Source organism: Oncorhynchus clarkii, chromosome 33 (genome assembly GCF_045791955.1).
Source record: "Oncorhynchus clarkii lewisi isolate Uvic-CL-2024 chromosome 33, UVic_Ocla_1.0, whole genome shotgun sequence".
NCBI classification, from domain to species: domain Eukaryota; kingdom Metazoa; phylum Chordata; class Actinopteri; order Salmoniformes; family Salmonidae; genus Oncorhynchus; species Oncorhynchus clarkii.
Window position 1 is genome coordinate 31,223,517 of NC_092179.1, and position 25,798 is coordinate 31,249,314.

Here is a 25,798-nt window from a genome sequence, read left to right on the forward strand (position 1 = left end):
ACTATAACATCCAGCTACCAACATACTATAACACCCAGCTGTACCAACATACTATAACATCCAGCTACCAACACACTATAACATCCAGCTGTACCAACATACTATAACACCCAGCTACCAACACACTATAACATCCAGCTACCAACACACTATAACACCCAGCTACCAACACACTATAACATCCAGCTACCAACACACTATAACACCCAGCTACCAACACACTATAACATCCAGCTACCAACACACTATAACATCCAGCTACCAACACACTATAACATCCAGCTACCAACATACTATAACATCCAGCTACCAACACACTATAACATCCAGCTACCAACATACTATAACACCCAGCTGTACCAACATACTATAACACCCAGCTACCAACATACTATAACATCCAGCTACCAACACACTATAACATCCAGCTGTACCAACATACTATAACACCCAGCTACCAACACACTATAACATCCAGCTACCAACACACTATAACACCCAGCTACCAACACACTATAACATCCAGCTACCAACACACTATAACACCCAGCTACCAACACACTATAACATCCAGCTACCAACACACTATAACATCCAGCTACCAACACACTATAACATCCAGCTACCAACACACTATAACATCCAGCTACCAACACACTATAACATCCAGCTACCAACAAACTATAACATCCAGCTGTACCAACATACTATAACACCCAGCTGTACCAACATACTATAACATCCAGCTACCAACATACTATAACATCCAGCTACCAACATACTATAACATCCAGCTACCAACAAACTATAACATCCAGCTGTACCAACATACTATAACACCCAGCTGTACCAACATACTATAACATCCAGCTACCAACATACTATAACATCCAGCTACCAACATACTATAACATCCAGCTACCAACAAACTATAACATCCAGCTGTACCAACATACTATAACACCCAGCTGTACCAACATACTATAACATCCAGCAAACAACATACTATAACACCCAGCTACCAACATACTATAACACCCAGCTGTACCAACATACTATAACATCCAGCTACCAACATACTATAACACCCAGCTGTACCAACATACTATAACATCCAGCTACCAACACACTATAACACCCAGCTGTACCAACATACTATAACATCCAGCTACCAACATACTATAACACCCAGCTACCAACACACTATAACATCCAGCTACCAACATACTATAACATCCAGCTGTACCAACATACTATAACACCCAGCTGTACCAACATACTATAACATCCAGCTACCAACACACTATAACACCCAGCTGTACCAACATACTATAACACCCAGCTGTACCAACATACTATAACATCCAGCTACCAACACACTATAACATCCAGCTGTACCAACATACTATAACATCCAGCTACCAACACACTATAACACCCAGCTACCAACACACTATAACATCCAGCTACCAACATACTATAACATCCAGCTGTACCAACATACTATAACATCCAGCTGTACCAACATACTATAACATCCAGCTACCAACACACTATAACATCCAGCTGTACCAACATACTATAACATCCAGCTACCAACACACTATAACATCCAGCTACCAACATACTATAACATCCAGCTGTACCAACATACTATAACATCCAGCTACCAACATACTATAACATCCAGCTGTACCAACATACTATAACATCCAGCTACCAACATACTATAACATCCAGCTACCAACATACTATAACATCCAGCTACCAACATACTATAACATCCAGCTACCAACATACTATAACATCCAGCTACCAACACACTATAACATCCAGCTACCAACACACTATAACATCCAGCTACCAACATACTATAACATCCAGCTACCAACACACTATAACATCCAGCTACCAACACACTATAACATCCAGCTACCAACACACTATAACATCCAGCTACCAACACACTATAACATCCAGCTACCAACACACTATAACATCCAGCTGTACCAACATACTATAACATCCAGCTGTATCAACACACTATAACATCCAGCTACCAACACACTATAACATCCAGCTGTACCAACATACTATAACATCCAGCTACCAACACACTATAACATCCAGCTACCAACATACTATAACATCCAGCTGTACCAACATACTATAACATCCAGCTACCAACATACTATAACATCCAGCTGTACCAACATACTATAACATCCAGCTACCAACATACTATAACATCCAGCTACCAACATACTATAACATCCAGCTACCAACATACTATAACATCCAGCTACCAACACACTATAACATCCAGCTACCAACACACTATAACATCCAGCTACCAACATACTATAACATCCAGCTACCAACACACTATAACATCCAGCTACCAACACACTATAACATCCAGCTACCAACACACTATAACATCCAGCTACCAACACACTATAACATCCAGCTACCAACATACTATAACATCCAGCTACCAACATACTATAACATCCAGCTACCAACATACTATAACATCCAGCTACCAACATACTATAACATCCAGCTACCAACACACTATAACATTCAGCTACCAACACACTTTAACATCCAGCTACCAACATACTATAACATCCAGCTACCAACACACTATAACATCCAGCTACCAACATACTATAACATCCAGCTACCAACACACTATAACACCCAGCTACCAACAAACTATAACATCCAGCTACCAACATACTATAACATCCAGCTACTAACATACTATAAAATCCAGCTACCAACACACTATAACATCCAGCTACCAACACACTATAACATCCAGCTACCAACATACTATAAAACCCAGCTACCAACACACTATAACACCCAGCTACCAACACACTATAACATCCAGCTACCAACATACTATAACATCCAGCTACCAACACACTATAACATCCAGCTGTACCAACATACTATAACATCCAGCTGTATCAACACACTATAACATCCAGCTACCAATACACTATAACATCCAGCTGTACCAACATACTATAACATCCAGCTGTATCAACACACTATAACATCCAGCTACCAACACACTATAACATCCAGCTGTACCAACATACTATAACATCCAGCTACCAACATACTATAACATCCAGCTGTACCAACATACTATAACATCCAGCTACCAACATACTATAACATCCAGCTACCAACACACTATAACATCCAGCTACCAACATACTATAACATCCAGCTGTACCAACATACTATAACATCCAGCTACCAACATACTATAACATCCAGCTGTACCAACATACTATAACATCCAGCTACCAACATACTATAACATCCAGCTACCAACATACTATAACATCCAGCTACCAACATACTATAACATCCAGCTACCAACACACTATAACATCCAGCTACCAACATACTATAACATCCAGCTGTACCAACATACTATAACATCCAGCTACCAGCATACTATAACATCCAGCTGTACCAACATACTATAACATCCAGCTACCAACATACTATAACATCCAGCTACCAACACACTATAAAACCCAACCACCAAGCCACTTCCCTTCTCCAGCTGTACCAACATACTATAACATCCAGCTACCAACATACTATAACATCCAGCTACCAACATACTATAACATCCAGCTGTACCAACATACTATAACATCCAGCTGTATCAACACACTATAACATCCAGCTACCAACACACTATAACATCCAGCTGTACCAACATACTATAACATCCAGCTACCAACATACTATAACATCCAGCTGTACCAACATACTATAACATCCAGCTACCAACATACTATAACATCCAGCTACCAACACACTATAACATCCAGCTACCAACATACTATAACATGCAGCTGTACCAACATACTATAACATCCAGCTACCAACATACTATAACATCCAGCTGTACCAACATACTATAACATCCAGCTACCAACATACTATAACATCCAGCTACCAACATACTATAACATCCAGCTACCAACATACTATAACATCCAGCTACCAACATACTATAACATCCAGCTACCAACATACTATAACATCCAGCTACCAACACACTATAACATCCAGCTACCAACACACTATAACATCCAGCTACCAACATACTATAACATCCAACTACCAACACACTATAACACCCAGCTACCAACAAACTATAACATCCAGCTACCAACATACTATAACATCCAGCTACCAACATACTATAAAACCCAGCTACCAACACACTATAACATCCAGCTACCAACACACTATAACATCCAGCTACCAACATACTATAAAACCCAGCTACCAACACACTATAACACCCAGCTACCAACACACTATAACATCCAGCTACCAACATACTTTAACATCCAGCTACCAACACACTATAACATCCAGCTACCAACATACTATAACATCCAACTACCAACATACTATAACATCCAGCTGTACCAACATACTATAACATCCAGCTACCAACACACTATAACATCCAGCTGTACCAACATACTATAACATCCAGCTGTACCAACATACTTTAACATCCAGCTACCAACATACTATAACATCCAGCTACCAACATACTAGAACATCCAGCTACCAACACACTATAACATCCAACTGTACCAACATACTATAACATCCAGCTACCAACATACTATAACATCCAGCTACCAACATACTATAACATCCAGCTACCAACATACTATAACATCCAGCTACCAATATACTATAACATCCAGCTGTATCAACATACTATAACATCCAGCTACCAACATACTATAACATCCAGCTACCAACACACTATAACATCCAGCTACCAACACACTATAACATCCAGCTGTACCAACATACTATAACACCCAGCTACCAACACACTATAACATCCAGCTACCAACATACTATAACATCCAGCTACCAACACACTATAACACCCAGCTACCAACACACTATAACATCCAGCTACCAACATACTATAACATCCAGCTACCAACATACTATAAAACCCAGCTACCAACATACTATAACACCCAACCACCAACATACTATAACATCCAGCTACCAACATACTATAACATCCAGCTACCAACATACTATAACATCCAGCTACCAACATACTGACATCCAGCTACCAACACACTATAACATCCAGCTACCAACATACTATAACATCCAGCTGTACCAACATACTATAACATCCAGCTACCAACATACTATAACATCCAGCTGTACCAACATACTATAACATCCAGCTACCAACATACTATAACATCCAGCTACCAACACACTATAAAACCCAACCACCAAGCCACTTCCCTTCTCCAGCTGTACCAACATACTATAACATCCAGCTACCAACATACTATAACATCCAGCTACCAACATACTATAACATCCAGCTGTACCAACATACTATAACATCCAGCTGTATCAACACACTATAACATCCAGCTACCAACACACTATAACATCCAGCTGTACCAACATACTATAACATCCAGCTACCAACATACTATAACATCCAGCTGTACCAACATATTATAACATCCAGCTACCAACATACTATAACATCCAGCTACCAACACACTATAACATCCAGCTACCAACATACTATAACATCCAGCTGTACCAACATACTATAACATCCAGCTACCAACATACTATAACATCCAGCTGTACCAACATACTATAACATCCAGCTACCAACATACTATAACATCCAGCTACCAACATACTATAACATCCAGCTACCAACATACTATAACATCCAGCTACCAACACACTATAACATCCAGCTACCAACACACTATAACATCCAGCTACCAACACACTATAACATCCAGCTACCAACATACTATAACATCCAGCTACCAACATACTATAACATCCAGCTACCAACATACTATAACATCCAGCTACCAACATACTATAACATCCAGCTACCAACATACTATAACATCCAGCTACCAACACACTATAACATCCAGCTACCAACACACTATAACATCCAGCTACCAACATACTATAACATCCAGCTACCAACACACTATAACATCCAGCTACCAACATACTATAACATCCAACTACCAACACACTATAACACCCAGCTACCAACAAACTATAACATCCAGCTACCAACATACTATAACATCCAGCTACCAACATACTATAAAACCCAGCTACCAACACACTATAACATCCAGCTACCAACACACTATAACATCCAGCTACCAACATACTATAAAACCCAGCTACCAACACACTATAACACCCAGCTACCAACACACTATAACATCCAGCTACCAACATACTTTAACATCCAGCTACCAACACACTATAACATCCAGCTACCAACATACTATAACATCCAACTACCAACATACTATAACATCCAGCTGTACCAACATACTATAACATCCAGCTACCAACACACTATAACATCCAGCTGTACCAACATACTATAACATCCAGCTGTACCAACATACTTTAACATCCAGCTACCAACATACTATAACATCCAGCTACCAACATACTATAACATCCAGCTACCAACACACTATAACATCCAGCTACCAACACACTATAACATCCAGCTACCAACACACTATAACATCCAGCTACCAACATACTATAACATCCAGCTACCAACATACTATAACATCCAGCTACCAACACACTATAACATCCAGCTACCAACACACTATAACATCCAGCTACCAACATACTATAACATCCAACTACCAACACACTATAACACCCAGCTACCAACAAACTATAACATCCAGCTACCAACATACTATAACATCCAGCTACCAACATACTATAAAACCCAGCTACCAACACACTATAACATCCAGCTACCAACACACTATAACATCCAGCTACCAACATACTATAAAACCCAGCTACCAACACACTATAACACCCAGCTACCAACACACTATAACATCCAGCTACCAACATACTTTAACATCCAGCTACCAACACACTATAACATCCAGCTACCAACATACTATAACATCCAACTACCAACATACTATAACATCCAGCTGTACCAACATACTATAACATCCAGCTACCAACACACTATAACATCCAGCTGTACCAACATACTATAACATCCAGCTGTACCAACATACTTTAACATCCAGCTACCAACATACTATAACATCCAGCTACCAACATACTAGAACATCCAGCTACCAACACACTATAACATCCAACTGTACCAACATACTATAACATCCAGCTACCAACATACTATAACATCCAGCTACCAACATACTATAACATCCAGCTACCAACATACTATAACATCCAGCTACCAATATACTATAACATCCAGCTGTATCAACATACTATAACATCCAGCTACCAACATACTATAACATCCAGCTACCAACACACTATAACATCCAGCTACCAACACACTATAACATCCAGCTGTACCAACATACTATAACACCCAGCTACCAACACACTATAACATCCAGCTACCAACATACTATAACATCCAGCTACCAACACACTATAACACCCAGCTACCAACACACTATAACATCCAGCTACCAACATACTATAACATCCAGCTACCAACATACTATAAAACCCAGCTACCAACATACTATAACACCCAACCACCAACATACTATAACATCCAGCTACCAACATACTATAACATCCAGCTACCAACATACTATAACATCCAGCTACCAACATACTGACATCCAGCTACCAACACACTATAACATCCAGCTACCAACATACTATAACATCCAGCTGTACCAACATACTATAACATCCAGCTACCAACATACTATAACATCCAGCTACCAACACACTATAACATCCAGCTACCAACATACTATAACATCCAGCTACCAACACACTATAAAACCCAACCACCAAGCCACTTCCCTTCTCCAGCTGTACCAACATACTATAACATCCAGCTACCAACATACTATAACATCCAGCTACCAACATACTATAACATCCAGCTGTACCAACATACTATAACATCCAGCTGTATCAACACACTATAACATCCAGCTACCAACACACTATAACATCCAGCTGTACCAACATACTATAACATCCAGCTACCAACATACTATAACATCCAGCTGTACCAACATATTATAACATCCAGCTACCAACATACTATAACATCCAGCTACCAACACACTATAACATCCAGCTACCAACATACTATAACATCCAGCTGTACCAACATACTATAACATCCAGCTACCAACATACTATAACATCCAGCTGTACCAACATACTATAACATCCAGCTACCAACATACTATAACATCCAGCTACCAACATACTATAACATCCAGCTACCAACATACTATAACATCCAGCTACCAACACACTATAACATCCAGCTACCAACACACTATAACATCCAGCTACCAACACACTATAACATCCAGCTACCAACATACTATAACATCCAGCTACCAACATACTATAACATCCAGCTACCAACATACTATAACATCCAGCTACCAACATACTATAACATCCAGCTACCAACATACTATAACATCCAGCTACCAACACACTATAACATCCAGCTACCAACACACTATAACATCCAGCTACCAACATACTATAACATCCAGCTACCAACACACTATAACATCCAGCTACCAACATACTATAACATCCAACTACCAACACACTATAACACCCAGCTACCAACAAACTATAACATCCAGCTACCAACATACTATAACATCCAGCTACCAACATACTATAAAACCCAGCTACCAACACACTATAACATCCAGCTACCAACACACTATAACATCCAGCTACCAACATACTATAAAACCCAGCTACCAACACACTATAAAACCCAGCTACCAACACACTATAACATCCAGCTACCAACATACTTTAACATCCAGCTACCAACACACTATAACATCCAGCTACCAACATACTATAACATCCAACTACCAACATACTATAACATCCAGCTGTACCAACATACTATAACATCCAGCTACCAACACACTATAACATCCAGCTGTACCAACATACTATAACATCCAGCTGTACCAACATACTTTAACATCCAGCTACCAACATACTATAACATCCAGCTACCAACATACTAGAACATCCAGCTACCAACACACTATAACATCCAACTGTACCAACATACTATAACATCCAGCTACCAACATACTATAACATCCAGCTACCAACATACTATAACATCCAGCTACCAACACACTATAAAACCCAACCACCAAGCCACTTCCCTTCTCCAGCTGTACCAACATACTATAACATCCAGCTACCAACATACTATAACATCCAGCTACCAACATACTATAACATCCAGCTGTACCAACATACTATAACATCCAGCTGTATCAACACACTATAACATCCAGCTGTACCAACATACTATAACATCCAGCTACCAACATACTATAACATCCAGCTGTACCAACATACTATAACATCCAGCTACCAACATACTATAACATCCAGCTACCAACACACTATAACATCCAGCTACCAACATACTATAACATGCAGCTGTACCAACATACTATAACATCCAGCTACCAACATACTATAACATCCAGCTGTACCAACATACTATAACATCCAGCTACCGACATACTATAACATCCAGCTACCAACATACTATAACATCCAGCTACCAACATACTATAACATCCAGCTACCAACATACTATAACATCCAGCTACCAACATACTATAACATCCAGCTACCAACACACTATAACATCCAGCTACCAACACACTATAACATCCAGCTACCAACATACTATAACATCCAACTACCAACACACTATAACACCCAGCTACCAACAAACTATAACATCCAGCTACCAACATACTATAACATCCAGCTACCAACATACTATAAAACCCAGCTACCAACACACTATAACATCCAGCTACCAACACACTATAACATCCAGCTACCAACATACTATAAAACCCAGCTACCAACACACTATAACACCCAGCTACCAACACACTATAACATCCAGCTACCAACATACTTTAACATCCAGCTACCAACACACTATAACATCCAGCTACCAACATACTATAACATCCAACTACCAACATACTATAACATCCAGCTGTACCAACATACTATAACATCCAGCTACCAACACACTATAACATCCAGCTGTACCAACATACTATAACATCCAGCTGTACCAACATACTTTAACATCCAGCTACCAACATACTATAACATCCAGCTACCAACATACTAGAACATCCAGCTACCAACACACTATAACATCCAACTGTACCAACATACCATAACATCCAGCTACCAACATACTATAACATCCAGCTACCAACATACTATAACATCCAGCTACCAACATACTATAACATCCAGCTACCAATATACTATAACATCCAGCTGTATCAACATACTATAACATCCAGCTACCAACATACTATAACATCCAGCTACCAACACACTATAACATCCAGCTACCAACACACTATAACATCCAGCTGTACCAACATACTATAACACCCAGCTACCAACACACTATAAGATCCAGCTACCAACATACTATAACATCCAGCTACCAACACACTATAACACCCAGCTACCAACACACTATAACATCCAGCTACCAACATACTATAACATCCAGCTACCAACATACTATAAAACCCAGCTACCAACATACTATAACACCCAACCACCAACATACTATAACATCCAGCTACCAACATACTATAACATCCAGCTACCAACATACTATAACATCCAGCTACCAACATACTGACATCCAGCTACCAACACACTATAACATCCAGCTACCAACATACTATAACATCCAGCTGTACCAACATACTATAACATCCAGCTACCAACATACTATAACATCCAGCTGTACCAACATACTATAACATCCAGCTACCAACATACTATAACATCCAGCTACCAACACACTATAAAACCCAACCACCAAGCCACTTCCCTTCTCCAGCTGTACCAACATACTATAACATCCAGCTACCAACATACTATAACATCCAGCTACCAACATACTATAACATCCAGCTGTACCAACATACTATAACATCCAGCTGTATCAACACACTATAACATCCAGCTACCAACACACTATAACATCCAGCTGTACCAACATACTATAACATCCAGCTACCAACATACTATAACATCCAGCTGTACCAACATACTATAACATCCAGCTACCAACATACTATAACATCCAGCTACCAACACACTATAACATCCAGCTACCAACATACTATAACATCCAGCTGTACCAACATACTATAACATCCAGCTACCAACATACTATAACATCCAGCTGTACCAACATACTATAACATCCAGCTACCAACATACTATAACATCCAGCTACCAACATACTATAACATCCAGCTACCAACATACTATAACATCCAGCTACCAACACACTATAACATCCAGCTACCAACACACTATAACATCCAGCTACCAACACACTATAACATCCAGCTACCAACATACTATAACATCCAGCTACCAACATACTATAACATCCAGCTACCAACATACTATAACATCCAGCTACCAACATACTATAACATCCAGCTACCAACATACTATAACATCCAGCTACCAACACACTATAACATCCAGCTACCAACACACTATAACATCCAGCTACCAACATACTATAACATCCAGCTACCAACACACTATAACATCCAGCTACCAACATACTATAACATCCAACTACCAACACACTATAACACCCAGCTACCAACAAACTATAACATCCAGCTACCAACATACTATAACATCCAGCTACCAACATACTATAAAACCCAGCTACCAACACACTATAACATCCAGCTACCAACACACTATAACATCCAGCTACCAACATACTATAAAACCCAGCTACCAACACACTATAACACCCAGCTACCAACACACTATAACATCCAGCTACCAACATACTTTAACATCCAGCTACCAACACACTATAACATCCAGCTACCAACATACTATAACATCCAACTACCAACATACTATAACATCCAGCTGTACCAACATACTATAACATCCAGCTACCAACACACTATAACATCCAGCTGTACCAACATACTATAACATCCAGCTGTACCAACATACTTTAACATCCAGCTACCAACATACTATAACATCCAGCTACCAACATACTAGAACATCCAGCTACCAACACACTATAACATCCAACTGTACCAACATACTATAACATCCAGCTACCAACATACTATAACATCCAACTACCAACATACTATAACATCCAGCTGTACCAACATACTATAACATCCAGCTACCAACACACTATAACATCCAGCTGTACCAACATACTATAACATCCAGCTGTACCAACATACTTTAACATCCAGCTACCAACATACTATAACATCCAGCTACCAACATACTAGAACATCCAGCTACCAACACACTATAACATCCAACTGTACCAACATACCATAACATCCAGCTACCAACATACTATAACATCCAGCTACCAACATACTATAACATCCAGCTACCAACATACTATAACATCCAGCTACCAATATACTATAACATCCAGCTGTATCAACATACTATAACATCCAGCTACCAACATACTATAACATCCAGCTACCAACACACTATAACATCCAGCTACCAACACACTATAACATCCAGCTGTACCAACATACTATAACACCCAGCTACCAACACACTATAAGATCCAGCTACCAACATACTATAACATCCAGCTACCAACACACTATAACACCCAGCTACCAACACACTATAACATCCAGCTACCAACATACTATAACATCCAGCTACCAACATACTATAAAACCCAGCTACCAACATACTATAACACCCAACCACCAACATACTATAACATCCAGCTACCAACATACTATAACATCCAGCTACCAACATACTATAACATCCAGCTACCAACATACTGACATCCAGCTACCAACACACTATAACATCCAGCTACCAACATACTATAACATCCAGCTGTACCAACATACTATAACATCCAGCTACCAACATACTATAACATCCAGCTGTACCAACATACTATAACATCCAGCTACCAACATACTATAACATCCAGCTACCAACACACTATAAAACCCAACCACCAAGCCACTTCCCTTCTCCAGCTGTACCAACATACTATAACATCCAGCTACCAACATACTATAACATCCAGCTACCAACATACTATAACATCCAGCTGTACCAACATACTATAACATCCAGCTGTATCAACACACTATAACATCCAGCTACCAACACACTATAACATCCAGCTGTACCAACATACTATAACATCCAGCTACCAACATACTATAACATCCAGCTGTACCAACATACTATAACATCCAGCTACCAACATACTATAACATCCAGCTACCAACACACTATAACATCCAGCTACCAACATACTATAACATCCAGCTGTACCAACATACTATAACATCCAGCTACCAACATACTATAACATCCAGCTGTACCAACATACTATAACATCCAGCTACCAACATACTATAACATCCAGCTACCAACATACTATAACATCCAGCTACCAACATACTATAACATCCAGCTACCAACACACTATAACATCCAGCTACCAACACACTATAACATCCAGCTACCAACACACTATAACATCCAGCTACCAACATACTATAACATCCAGCTACCAACATACTATAACATCCAGCTACCAACATACTATAACATCCAGCTACCAACATACTATAACATCCAGCTACCAACATACTATAACATCCAGCTACCAACACACTATAACATCCAGCTACCAACACACTATAACATCCAGCTACCAACATACTATAACATCCAGCTACCAACACACTATAACATCCAGCTACCAACATACTATAACATCCAACTACCAACACACTATAACACCCAGCTACCAACAAACTATAACATCCAGCTACCAACATACTATAACATCCAGCTACCAACATACTATAAAACCCAGCTACCAACACACTATAACATCCAGCTACCAACACACTATAACATCCAGCTACCAACATACTATAAAACCCAGCTACCAACACACTATAACACCCAGCTACCAACACACTATAACATCCAGCTACCAACATACTTTAACATCCAGCTACCAACACACTATAACATCCAGCTACCAACATACTATAACATCCAACTACCAACATACTATAACATCCAGCTGTACCAACATACTATAACATCCAGCTACCAACACACTATAACATCCAGCTGTACCAACATACTATAACATCCAGCTGTACCAACATACTTTAACATCCAGCTACCAACATACTATAACATCCAGCTACCAACATACTAGAACATCCAGCTACCAACACACTATAACATCCAACTGTACCAACATACTATAACATCCAGCTACCAACATACTATAACATCCAGCTACCAACATACTATAACATCCAGCTACCAACATACTATAACATCCAGCTACCAATATACTATAACATCCAGCTGTATCAACATACTATAACATCCAGCTACCAACATACTATAACATCCAGCTACCAACATACTATAAAATCCAGCTACCAACATACTATAACATCCAGCTGTATCAACATACTATAACATCCAGCTACCAACATACTATAACATCCAGCTGTATCAACACACTATAACATCCAGCTACCAACATACTATAACATCCAGCTAACAACATACTAGAACATCCAGCTGTATCTTCATACTATAACATCCAGCTACCAACATACTATAACATCCAGCTACCAACATACTATAACATCTAGCTGTACCAACATATTATAACATCCAGCTGTACCAACATACTATAACATCCAGCTGTACCAACATACTATAAGATCCAGCTACCAACATACTATAACATCCAGCTACCAACACACTATAACATCCAGCTGTATCAACATCCTATAACATCCAGCTACCAACACACTATAACATCCAGCTACCAACATACTTTAATATCCAGCTACCAACACATTATAACATCCAGCTACCAACATACTATAACATCCAGCTGTACCAACATACTATAACATCCAGGTGTACCAACACACTATAACATCCAGCTCCCAACATACTATAACATCCAGCTGTACCAACATACTATAACATCCAGCTACCAACATACTATAACATCCAGCTGTACCAACATACTATAACATCCAGCTACCAACATACTATAACATCCAGCTACCAACATACTATAACATCCAGCTACCAACATACTATAACATCCAGCTACCAACACACTATAACATCCAGCTACCAACATACTATAACATCCAGCTGTACCAACATACTATAACATCCAGCTACCAGCATACTATAACATCCAGCTGTACCAACATACTATAACATCCAGCTACCAACATACTATAACATCCAGCTACCAACACACTATAAAACCCAACCACCAAGCCACGTCCCTTCTCCAGCTGTACCAACATACTATAACATCCAGCTACCAACATACTATAACATCCAGCTACCAACATACTATAACATCCAGCTGTACCAACATACTATAACATCCAGCTGTATCAACACACTATAACATCCAGCTACCAACACACTATAACATCCAGCTGTACCAACATACTATAACATCCAGCTACCAACATACTATAACATCCAGCTGTACCAACATACTATAACATCCAGCTACCAACATACTATAACATCCAGCTACCAACACACTATAACATCCAGCTACCAACATACTATAACATGCAGCTGTACCAACATACTATAACATCCAGCTACCAACATACTATAACATCCAGCTGTACCAACATACTATAACATCCAGCTACCAACATACTATAACATCCAGCTACCAACATACTATAACATCCAGCTACCAACATACTATAACATCCAGCTACCAACATACTATAACATCCAGCTACCAACATGCTATAACATCCAGCTACCAACACACTATAACATCCAGCTACCAACACACTATAACATCCAGCTACCAACATACTATAACATCCAACTACCAACACACTATAACACCCAGCTACCAACAAACTATAACATCCAGCTACCAACATACTATAACATCCAGCTACCAACATACTATAAAACCCAGCTACCAACACACTATAACATCCAGCTACCAACACACTATAACATCCAGCTACCAACATACTATAAAACCCAGCTACCAACACACTATAACACCCAGCTACCAACACACTATAACATCCAGCTACCAACATACTTTAACATCCAGCTACCAACACACTATAACATCCAGCTACCAACATACTATAACATCCAACTACCAACATACTATAACATCCAGCTGTACCAACATACTATAACATCCAGCTACCAACACACTATAACATCCAGCTGTACCAACATACTATAACATCCAGCTGTACCAACATACTTTAACATCCAGCTACCAACATACTATAACATCCAGCTACCAACATACTAGAACATCCAGCTACCAACACACTATAACATCCAACTGTACCAACATACTATAACATCCAGCTACCAACATACTATAACATCCAGCTACCAACATACTATAACATCCAGCTACCAACATACTATAACATCCAGCTACCAATATACTATAACATCCAGCTGTATCAACATACTATAACATCCAGCTACCAACATACTATAACATCCAGCTACCAACATACTATAAAATCCAGCTACCAACATACTATAACATCCAGCTGTATCAACATACTATAACATCCAGCTACCAACATACTATAACATCCAGCTGTATCAACACACTATAACATCCAGCTACCAACATACTATAACATCCAGCTAACAACATACTAGAACATCCAGCTGTATCTTCATACTATAACATCCAGCTACCAACATACTATAACATCCAGCTACCAACATACTATAACATCTAGCTGTACCAACATATTATAACATCCAGCTGTACCAACATACTATAACATCCAGCTGTACCAACATACTATAAGATCCAGCTACCAACATACTATAACATCCAGCTACCAACACACTATAACATCCAGCTGTATCAACATCCTATAACATCCAGCTACCAACACACTATAACATCCAGCTACCAACATACTTTAATATCCAGCTACCAACACATTATAACATCCAGCTACCAACATACTATAACATCCAGCTGTACCAACATACTATAACATCCAGGTGTACCAACACACTATAACATCCAGCTACCAACATACTATAACATCCAGCTGTAACAACATACTATAACATCCAGCTACCAACATACTATAACATCCAGCTGTACCAACATACTATAACATCCAGCTACCAACATACTATAACATCCAGCTACCAACATACTATAACATCCAGCTACCAACATACTATAACATCCAGCTACCAACACACTATAACATCCAGCTACCAACATACTATAACATCCAGCTGTACCAACATACTATAACATCCAGCTACCAGCATACTATAACATCCAGCTGTACCAACATACTATAACATCCAGCTACCAACATACTATAACATCCAGCTACCAACACACTATAAAACCCAACCACCAAGCCACTTCCCTTCTCCAGCTGTACCAACATACTATAACATCCAGCTACCAACATACTATAACATCCAGCTACCAACATACTATAACATCCAGCTGTACCAACATACTATAACATCCAGCTGTATCAACACACTATAACATCCAGCTACCAACACACTATAACATCCAGCTGTACCAACATACTATAACATCCAGCTACCAACATACTATAACATCCAGCTGTACCAACATACTATAACATCCAGCTACCAACATACTATAACATCCAGCTACCAACACACTATAACATCCAGCTACCAACATACTATAACATGCAGCTGTACCAACATACTACAACATCCAGCTACCAACATACTATAACATCCAGCTGTACCAACATACTATAACATCCAGCTACCAACATACTATAACATCCAGCTACCAACATACTATAACATCCAGCTACCAACATACTATAACATCCAGCTACCAACACACTATAACATCCAGCTACCAACACACTATAACATCCAGCTACCAACATACTATAACATCCAACTACCAACACACTATAACACCCAGCTACCAACAAACTATAACATCCAGCTACCAACATACTATAACATCCAGCTACCAACATACTATAAAACCCAGCTACCAACACACTATAACATCCAGCTACCAACACACTATAACATCCAGCTACCAACATACTATAAAACCCAGCTACCAACACACTATAACACCCAGCTACCAACACACTATAACATCCAGCTACCAACATACTTTAACATCCAGCTACCAACACACTATAACATCCAGCTACCAACATACTATAACATCCAACTACCAACATACTATAACATCCAGCTGTACCAACATACTATAACATCCAGCTACCAACACACTATAACATCCAGCTGTACCAACATACTATAACATCCAGCTGTACCAACATACTTTAACATCCAGCTACCAACATACTATAACATCCAGCTACCAACATACCAGAACATCCAGCTACCAACATACTATAACATCCAGCTACCAATATACTATAACATCCAGCTGTATCAACATACTATAACATCCAGCTACCAACATACTATAACATCCAGCTACCAACACACTATAACATCCAGCTACCAACACACTATAACATCCAGCTGTACCAACATACTATAACACCCAGCTACCAACACACTATAACATCCAGCTACCAACATACTATAACATCCAGCTACCAACACACTATAACACCCAGCTACCAACACACTATAACATCCAGCTACCAACATACTATAACATCCAGCTACCAACATACTATAAAACCCAGCTACCAACATACTATAACACCCAACCACCAACATACTATAACATCCAGCTACCAACATACTATAACATCCAGCTACCAACATACTATAACATCCAGCTACCAACATACTGACATCCAGCTACCAACACACTATAACATCCAGCTACCAACATACTATAACATCCAGCTGTACCAACATACTATAACATCCAGCTACCAACATACTATAACATCCAGCTGTACCAACATACTATAACATCCAGCTACCAACATACTATAACATCCAGCTACCAACACACTATAAAACCCAACCACCAAGCCACTTCCCTTCTCCAGCTGTACCAACATACTATAACATCCAGCTACCAACATACTATAACATCCAGCTACCAACATACTATAACATCCAGCTGTACCAACATACTATAACATCCAGCTGTATCAACACACTATAACATCCAGCTACCAACACACTATAACATCCAGCTGTACCAACATACTATAACATCCAGCTACCAACATACTATAACATCCAGCTGTACCAACATACTATAACATCCAGCTACCAACATACTATAACATCCAGCTACCAACACACTATAACATCCAGCTACCAACATACTATAACATGCAGCTGTACCAACATACTATAACATCCAGCTACCAACATACTATAACATCCAGCTGTACCAACATACTATAACATCCAGCTACCAACATACTATAACATCCAGCTACCAACATACTATAACATCCAGCTACCAACATACTATAACATCCAGCTACCAACACACTATAACATCCAGCTACCAACACACTATAACATCCAGCTACCAACACACTATAACATCCAGCTACCAACATACTATAACATCCAGCTACCAACATACTATAACATCCAGCTACCAACATACTATAACATCCAGCTACCAACATACTATAACATCCAGCTACCAACATACTATAACATCCAGCTACCAACATACTATAACATCCAGCTACCAACACACTATAACATCCAGCTACCAACACACTATAACATCCAGCTACCAACATACTATAACATCCAGCTACCAACACACTATAACATCCAGCTACCAACATACTATAACATCCAACTACCAACACACTATAACACCCAGCTACCAACAAACTATAACATCCAGCTACCAACATACTATAACATCCAGCTACCAACATACTATAAAACCCAGCTACCAACACACTATAACATCCAGCTACCAACACACTATAACATCCAGCTACCAACATACTATAAAACCCAGCTACCAACACACTATAACACCCAGCTACCAACACACTATAACATCCAGCTACCAACATACTTTAACATCCAGCTACCAACACACTATAACATCCAGCTACCAACATACTATAACATCCAACTACCAACATACTATAACATCCAGCTGTACCAACATACTATAACATCCAGCTACCAACACACTATAACATCCAGCTGTACCAACATACTATAACATCCAGCTGTACCAACATACTTTAACATCCAGCTACCAACATACTATAACATCCAGCTACCAACATACTAGAACATCCAGCTACCAACACACTATAACATCCAACTGTACCAACATACTATAACATCCAGCTACCAACATACTATAACATCCAGCTACCAACATACTATAACATCCAGCTACCAACATACTATAACATCCAGCTACCAATATACTATAACATCCAGCTGTATCAACATACTATAACATCCAGCTACCAACATACTATAACATCCAGCTACCAACATACTATAAAATCCAGCTACCAACATACTATAACATCCAGCTGTATCAACATACTATAACATCCAGCTACCAACATACTATAACATCCAGCTGTATCAACACACTATAACATCCAGCTACCAACATACTATAACATCCAGCTAACAACATACTAGAACATCCAGCTGTATCTTCATACTATAACATCCAGCTACCAACATACTATAACATCCAGCTACCAACATACTATAACATCTAGCTGTACCAACATATTATAACATCCAGCTGTACCAACATACTATAACATCCAGCTGTACCAACATACTATAAGATCCAGCTACCAACATACTATAACATCCAGCTACCAACACACTATAACATCCAGCTGTATCAACATCCTATAACATCCAGCTACCAACACACTATAACATCCAGCTACCAACATACTTTAATATCCAGCTACCAACACATTATAACATCCAGCTACCAACATACTATAACATCCAGCTGTACCAACATACTATAACATCCAGGTGTACCAACATACTATAACATCCAGCTACCAACATACTATAACATCCAGCTACCAACATACTATAACATCCAGCTGTATCAACATACTATAACATCCAGCTGTACCAACATACTATAACATCCAGCTGTACCAACATACTATAACATCCAGCTACCAACATACTATAACATCCAGCTACCAACATACTATAACATCCAGCTACCAACATACTATAACATCCAGCTACCAACATACTATAACATCCAGCTGTATCTTCATACTATAACATCCAGCTACCAACATACTATAACATCCAGCTACCAACATACTATAACATCCATCTACCAACATACTATAACATCCAGCTAACAACATACTATAACATCCAGCTACCAACATACTATAACATCCAGCTGTATCAACACACTATAACATCCAGCTACCAACATACTATAACATCCAGCTACCAACACACTATAACATCCAGCTGTATCAACATACTATAACATCCAGCTACCAACATACTATAACATCCAGCTGTACCAACATACTATAACATCCAGGTGTACCAACATACTATAACATCCAGCTACCAACATACTATAACATCCAGCTACCAACATACTATAACATCTAGCTGCATCAACATACTATAACATCCAGCTGTACCAACATACTATAACATCCAGCTGTACCAACATACTATAACATCCAGCTACCAACATACTATAACATCCAGCTACCAACATACTAGAACATCCAGCTACCAACATACTATAACATCCAGCTACCAACATACTATAACATCCAGCTACCAACATACTATAACATCCAGCTACCAACATACTATAACATCCAGCTACCAACATACTATAACATCCAGCTGTACCAACATACTATAACATCCAGCTGTATCAACATACTATAACATCCAGCTACCAACATACTATAACATCCAGCTACCAACATACTATAACATCCAGCTACCAACATACTATAACATCCAGCTGTATCAACATACTATAACATCCAGCTACCAACATACTATAACATCCAGCTACCAACATACTATAACGTCCAGCTACCAACATACTATAACATCCAGCTACCAACATACTATAACATCCAGCTGTATCAACATACTATAACATCCAGCTACCAACATACTATAACATCCAGCTGTATCAACATACTATAACATCCAGCTACCAACACACTATAACATCCAGCTACCAACATACTATAACATCCAGCTACCAACATACTATAGCATCCAGCTACCAACATACTATAACATCCAGCTACCAACATTCTATAACATCCAGCTGTATCAACACACTATAACATCCAGCTACCAACATACTATAACATCCAGCTACCAACATACTATAACATCCAGCTACCAACATACTATAACATCCAGCTACCAACATACTATAACATCCAGCTACCAACATACTATAACATCCAGCTACCAACACACTATAACATCCAGCTACCAACATACTATTACATCCAGCTACCAACACACTATAACATCCAGCTACCAACATACTATAACATCCAGCTACCAACATACTATAACATCCAGCTACCAACATACTATAACATCCAGCTGTACCAACACACTATAACATCCAGCTACCAACATACTATAACATCCAGCTGTACCAACATACTATAACATCCAGCTACCAACACACTATAACATCCAGCTACCAACATACTATAACATCCAGCTGTACCAACACACTATAACATCCAGCTACCAACATACCATAACATCCAGCTACCAACATACTATAACATCCAGCTGTACCAACATACTATAACATCCAGCTGTACCAACACACTATAACATCCAGCTACCAACACACTATAACATCCAGCTACCAACACACTATAACATCCAGCTACCAACACACTATAACATCCAGCTACCAACACACTATAACATCCAGCTACCAACACACTATAACATCCAGCTACCAACATACTATAACATCCAGCTACCAACACACTATAACATCCAGCTACCAACATACTATAACATCCAGCTACCAACACACTATAACATCCAGCTACCAACATACTATAACATCCAGCTACCAACACACTATAACATCCAGCTACCAACACACTATAACATCCAGCTACCAACACACTATAACATCCAGCTACCAACATACTATAACATCCAGCTGTACCAACATACTATAACATCCAGCTACCAACACACTATAACATCCAGCTACCAACACACTATAACATCCAGCTACCAACACACTATAACATCCAGCTACCAACACACTATAACATCCAGCTACCAACACACTATAACATCCAGCTGTACCAACACACTATAACATCCAGCTACCAACACACTATAACATCCAGCTGTACCAACATACTTTAGCCTCCAGTTTGTCTTTCTTACAACCATTTCTCACCTCTCTCCATCCTCTCCCAGCTGATCTCTGCCCCTCACCCCTCTCTCTCTTTAAACCACCCCATCACTCTCTTCTCTCCTTCTCATCCAGGTGTATGTACAGTTGAAGTCGGAAGGTTACATACACTTTGGTTGGAGTCATTAAAACACATGTTTTAAACCAATCCACAAATTTCTTGTAAACAAACTATAGTTTTGGAAAGTCGGTTAGGACATCTACTTTGTGCATGACACAAGTAATTTTTCCAACAATTGTTTAGAGACAGATTATTTCACTTATAATTCACTGTATCACAATTCCAGTGGGTCAGACGTTTACATACACTAAATTGACTGTGCCTTTAAACAGCTAGTTGACATCATTTGAGTCAATTGGAGGTGTGCCTGTGGATGTATTTCAAGGCCTACCTTCAAACTCAGTGCCACTTTGCTTGACATCATGGCAAAATGAAAGAAATATAAGCTGAAATCAATCATTCTCTCCTACTATTATTCTGACATTTCATATTCTTAAAATAAAGTGGTGATCCTAACTGACCTAAGTCAGGGAATTGTAATAGGGTTAAATGTCAGAAATGGTAAAAACTGGGTTTAAATATATTTGGCTAAGGTGTATGTAAACTTCCGACTTCAACTGTATCTGTGGGCTCGGCTCGTTGGTCTTAATCTGTTTGTGGATAAATGTTTAAGCTCCTCTGAAGGCAGGTAGTCATATATGTTTGATTCTGATTCATAATGTAATCCACCCCAGTGACCTAAATGCTTGTCTCCCAGACTGCCTTACAATACGTGGCGTGTTAGCATCAATGAACTTTCACAAGCTTCTCTCCTTCTCTGAGTCCCTCTGTTCTCCCTCTCCTCTGCAAAGCAATCATAAAGACTGGACAACAAGCCAGAAAGCAGTGTTTTTCTAACCCAACTCGACCCTCTCTCTGTCTGTCTCTCTCTCTCTCTTTCTTTCTCTCTCTGTCTCTGTCTCTCTGTCTCTGTCTCTCTCTCTCTTTCTTTCTCTTTCTCTCTCTCTCACTCTCTCTCTCTCTCACTCTCTGGAAGAGAGAGAGAGAGGGTAAAAAGAAAGACAGGAAACAGTTCTTCGTGGATGGAAGGCTGTGTATTTGGATTGTGGATCAGAACATGGAGAAACATGGAGACGTGATCAGACTGTTCTGTATTGTGGAGGGAGGGAGGGAGGGAGAGAGAGAGATGTTTCCCATGCTAACAAAGCTCTTAAATTGAATTAGAGAGAGAGAGAGAGAGAGAGAGACAGAGAAAGAGAGAAAGAAAGAGAGACGTAGTGAGAGAGAGAGGTAGAGAGAGAGATGTAGAGATGGAGAGAGAGAGGTAGAGAGAGAGAGGTAGAGAGAGAGCGGTAGAGAGGTAGAGAGGTAGAGCGAGGTAGAGCGAGGTAGAGCGAGAGGTAGAGCGAGAGGTAGAGAGAGAGAGGTAGAGAGAGAGAGGTAGAGAGAGAGCGGTAGAGAGGTAGAGAGGTAGAGCGAGGTAGAGCGAGGTAGAGCGAGGTAGAGCGAGAGGTAGAGAGAGAGGTAGAGAGAGAGAGGTAGAGAGAGAGAGGTAGAGAGAGAGAGGTAGAGAGAGAGCGGTAGAGCGAGAGGTAGAGCGAGAGGTAGAGCGAGAGGTAGAGTGAGTTAGAGCGAGAGGTAGAGCGAGAGGTAGAGCGAGAGGTAGAGCGAGAGGTAGAGAGAGAGGTAGAGAGAGAGAGGTAGAGAGAGAGAGGTAGAGAGAGAGCGGTAGAGCGAGGTAGAGCGAGAGGTAGAGCGAGAGGTAGAGCGAGAGGTAGAGCGAGAGGTAGAGAGAGGTAGAGTGAGTTAGAGCGAGAGGTAGAGCGAGAGGTAGAGAGAGAGGTAGAGAGAGAGGTAGAGAGAGAGCGGTAGAGCGAGGTAGAGCGAGAGGTAGAGCGAGAGGTAGAGAGAGAGGTAGAGAGAGGTAGAGAGAGGTAGAGGATATGGTGTCATGATGGAGGTCAGTATCTGCTGCTCCACCAGGCAGCGTGATGTTTACTCCAACCCCGCCATGTTCCCATGTCGCCCTACTGAATGATGGGTTATGGAACGATGGGAAA

At 39.6% G+C, this 25,798-nt stretch overlaps 1 protein-coding gene across 1 annotated transcript in view; it reads left to right on the forward strand.

Annotated features, from left to right (window-relative positions):
• LOC139393333 (ELKS/Rab6-interacting/CAST family member 1-like) overlaps window positions 1-25,798 on the forward strand; it is a 300,021-nt gene that overhangs the window by 165,304 nt on the left and 108,919 nt on the right. The window lies entirely within an intron of this gene.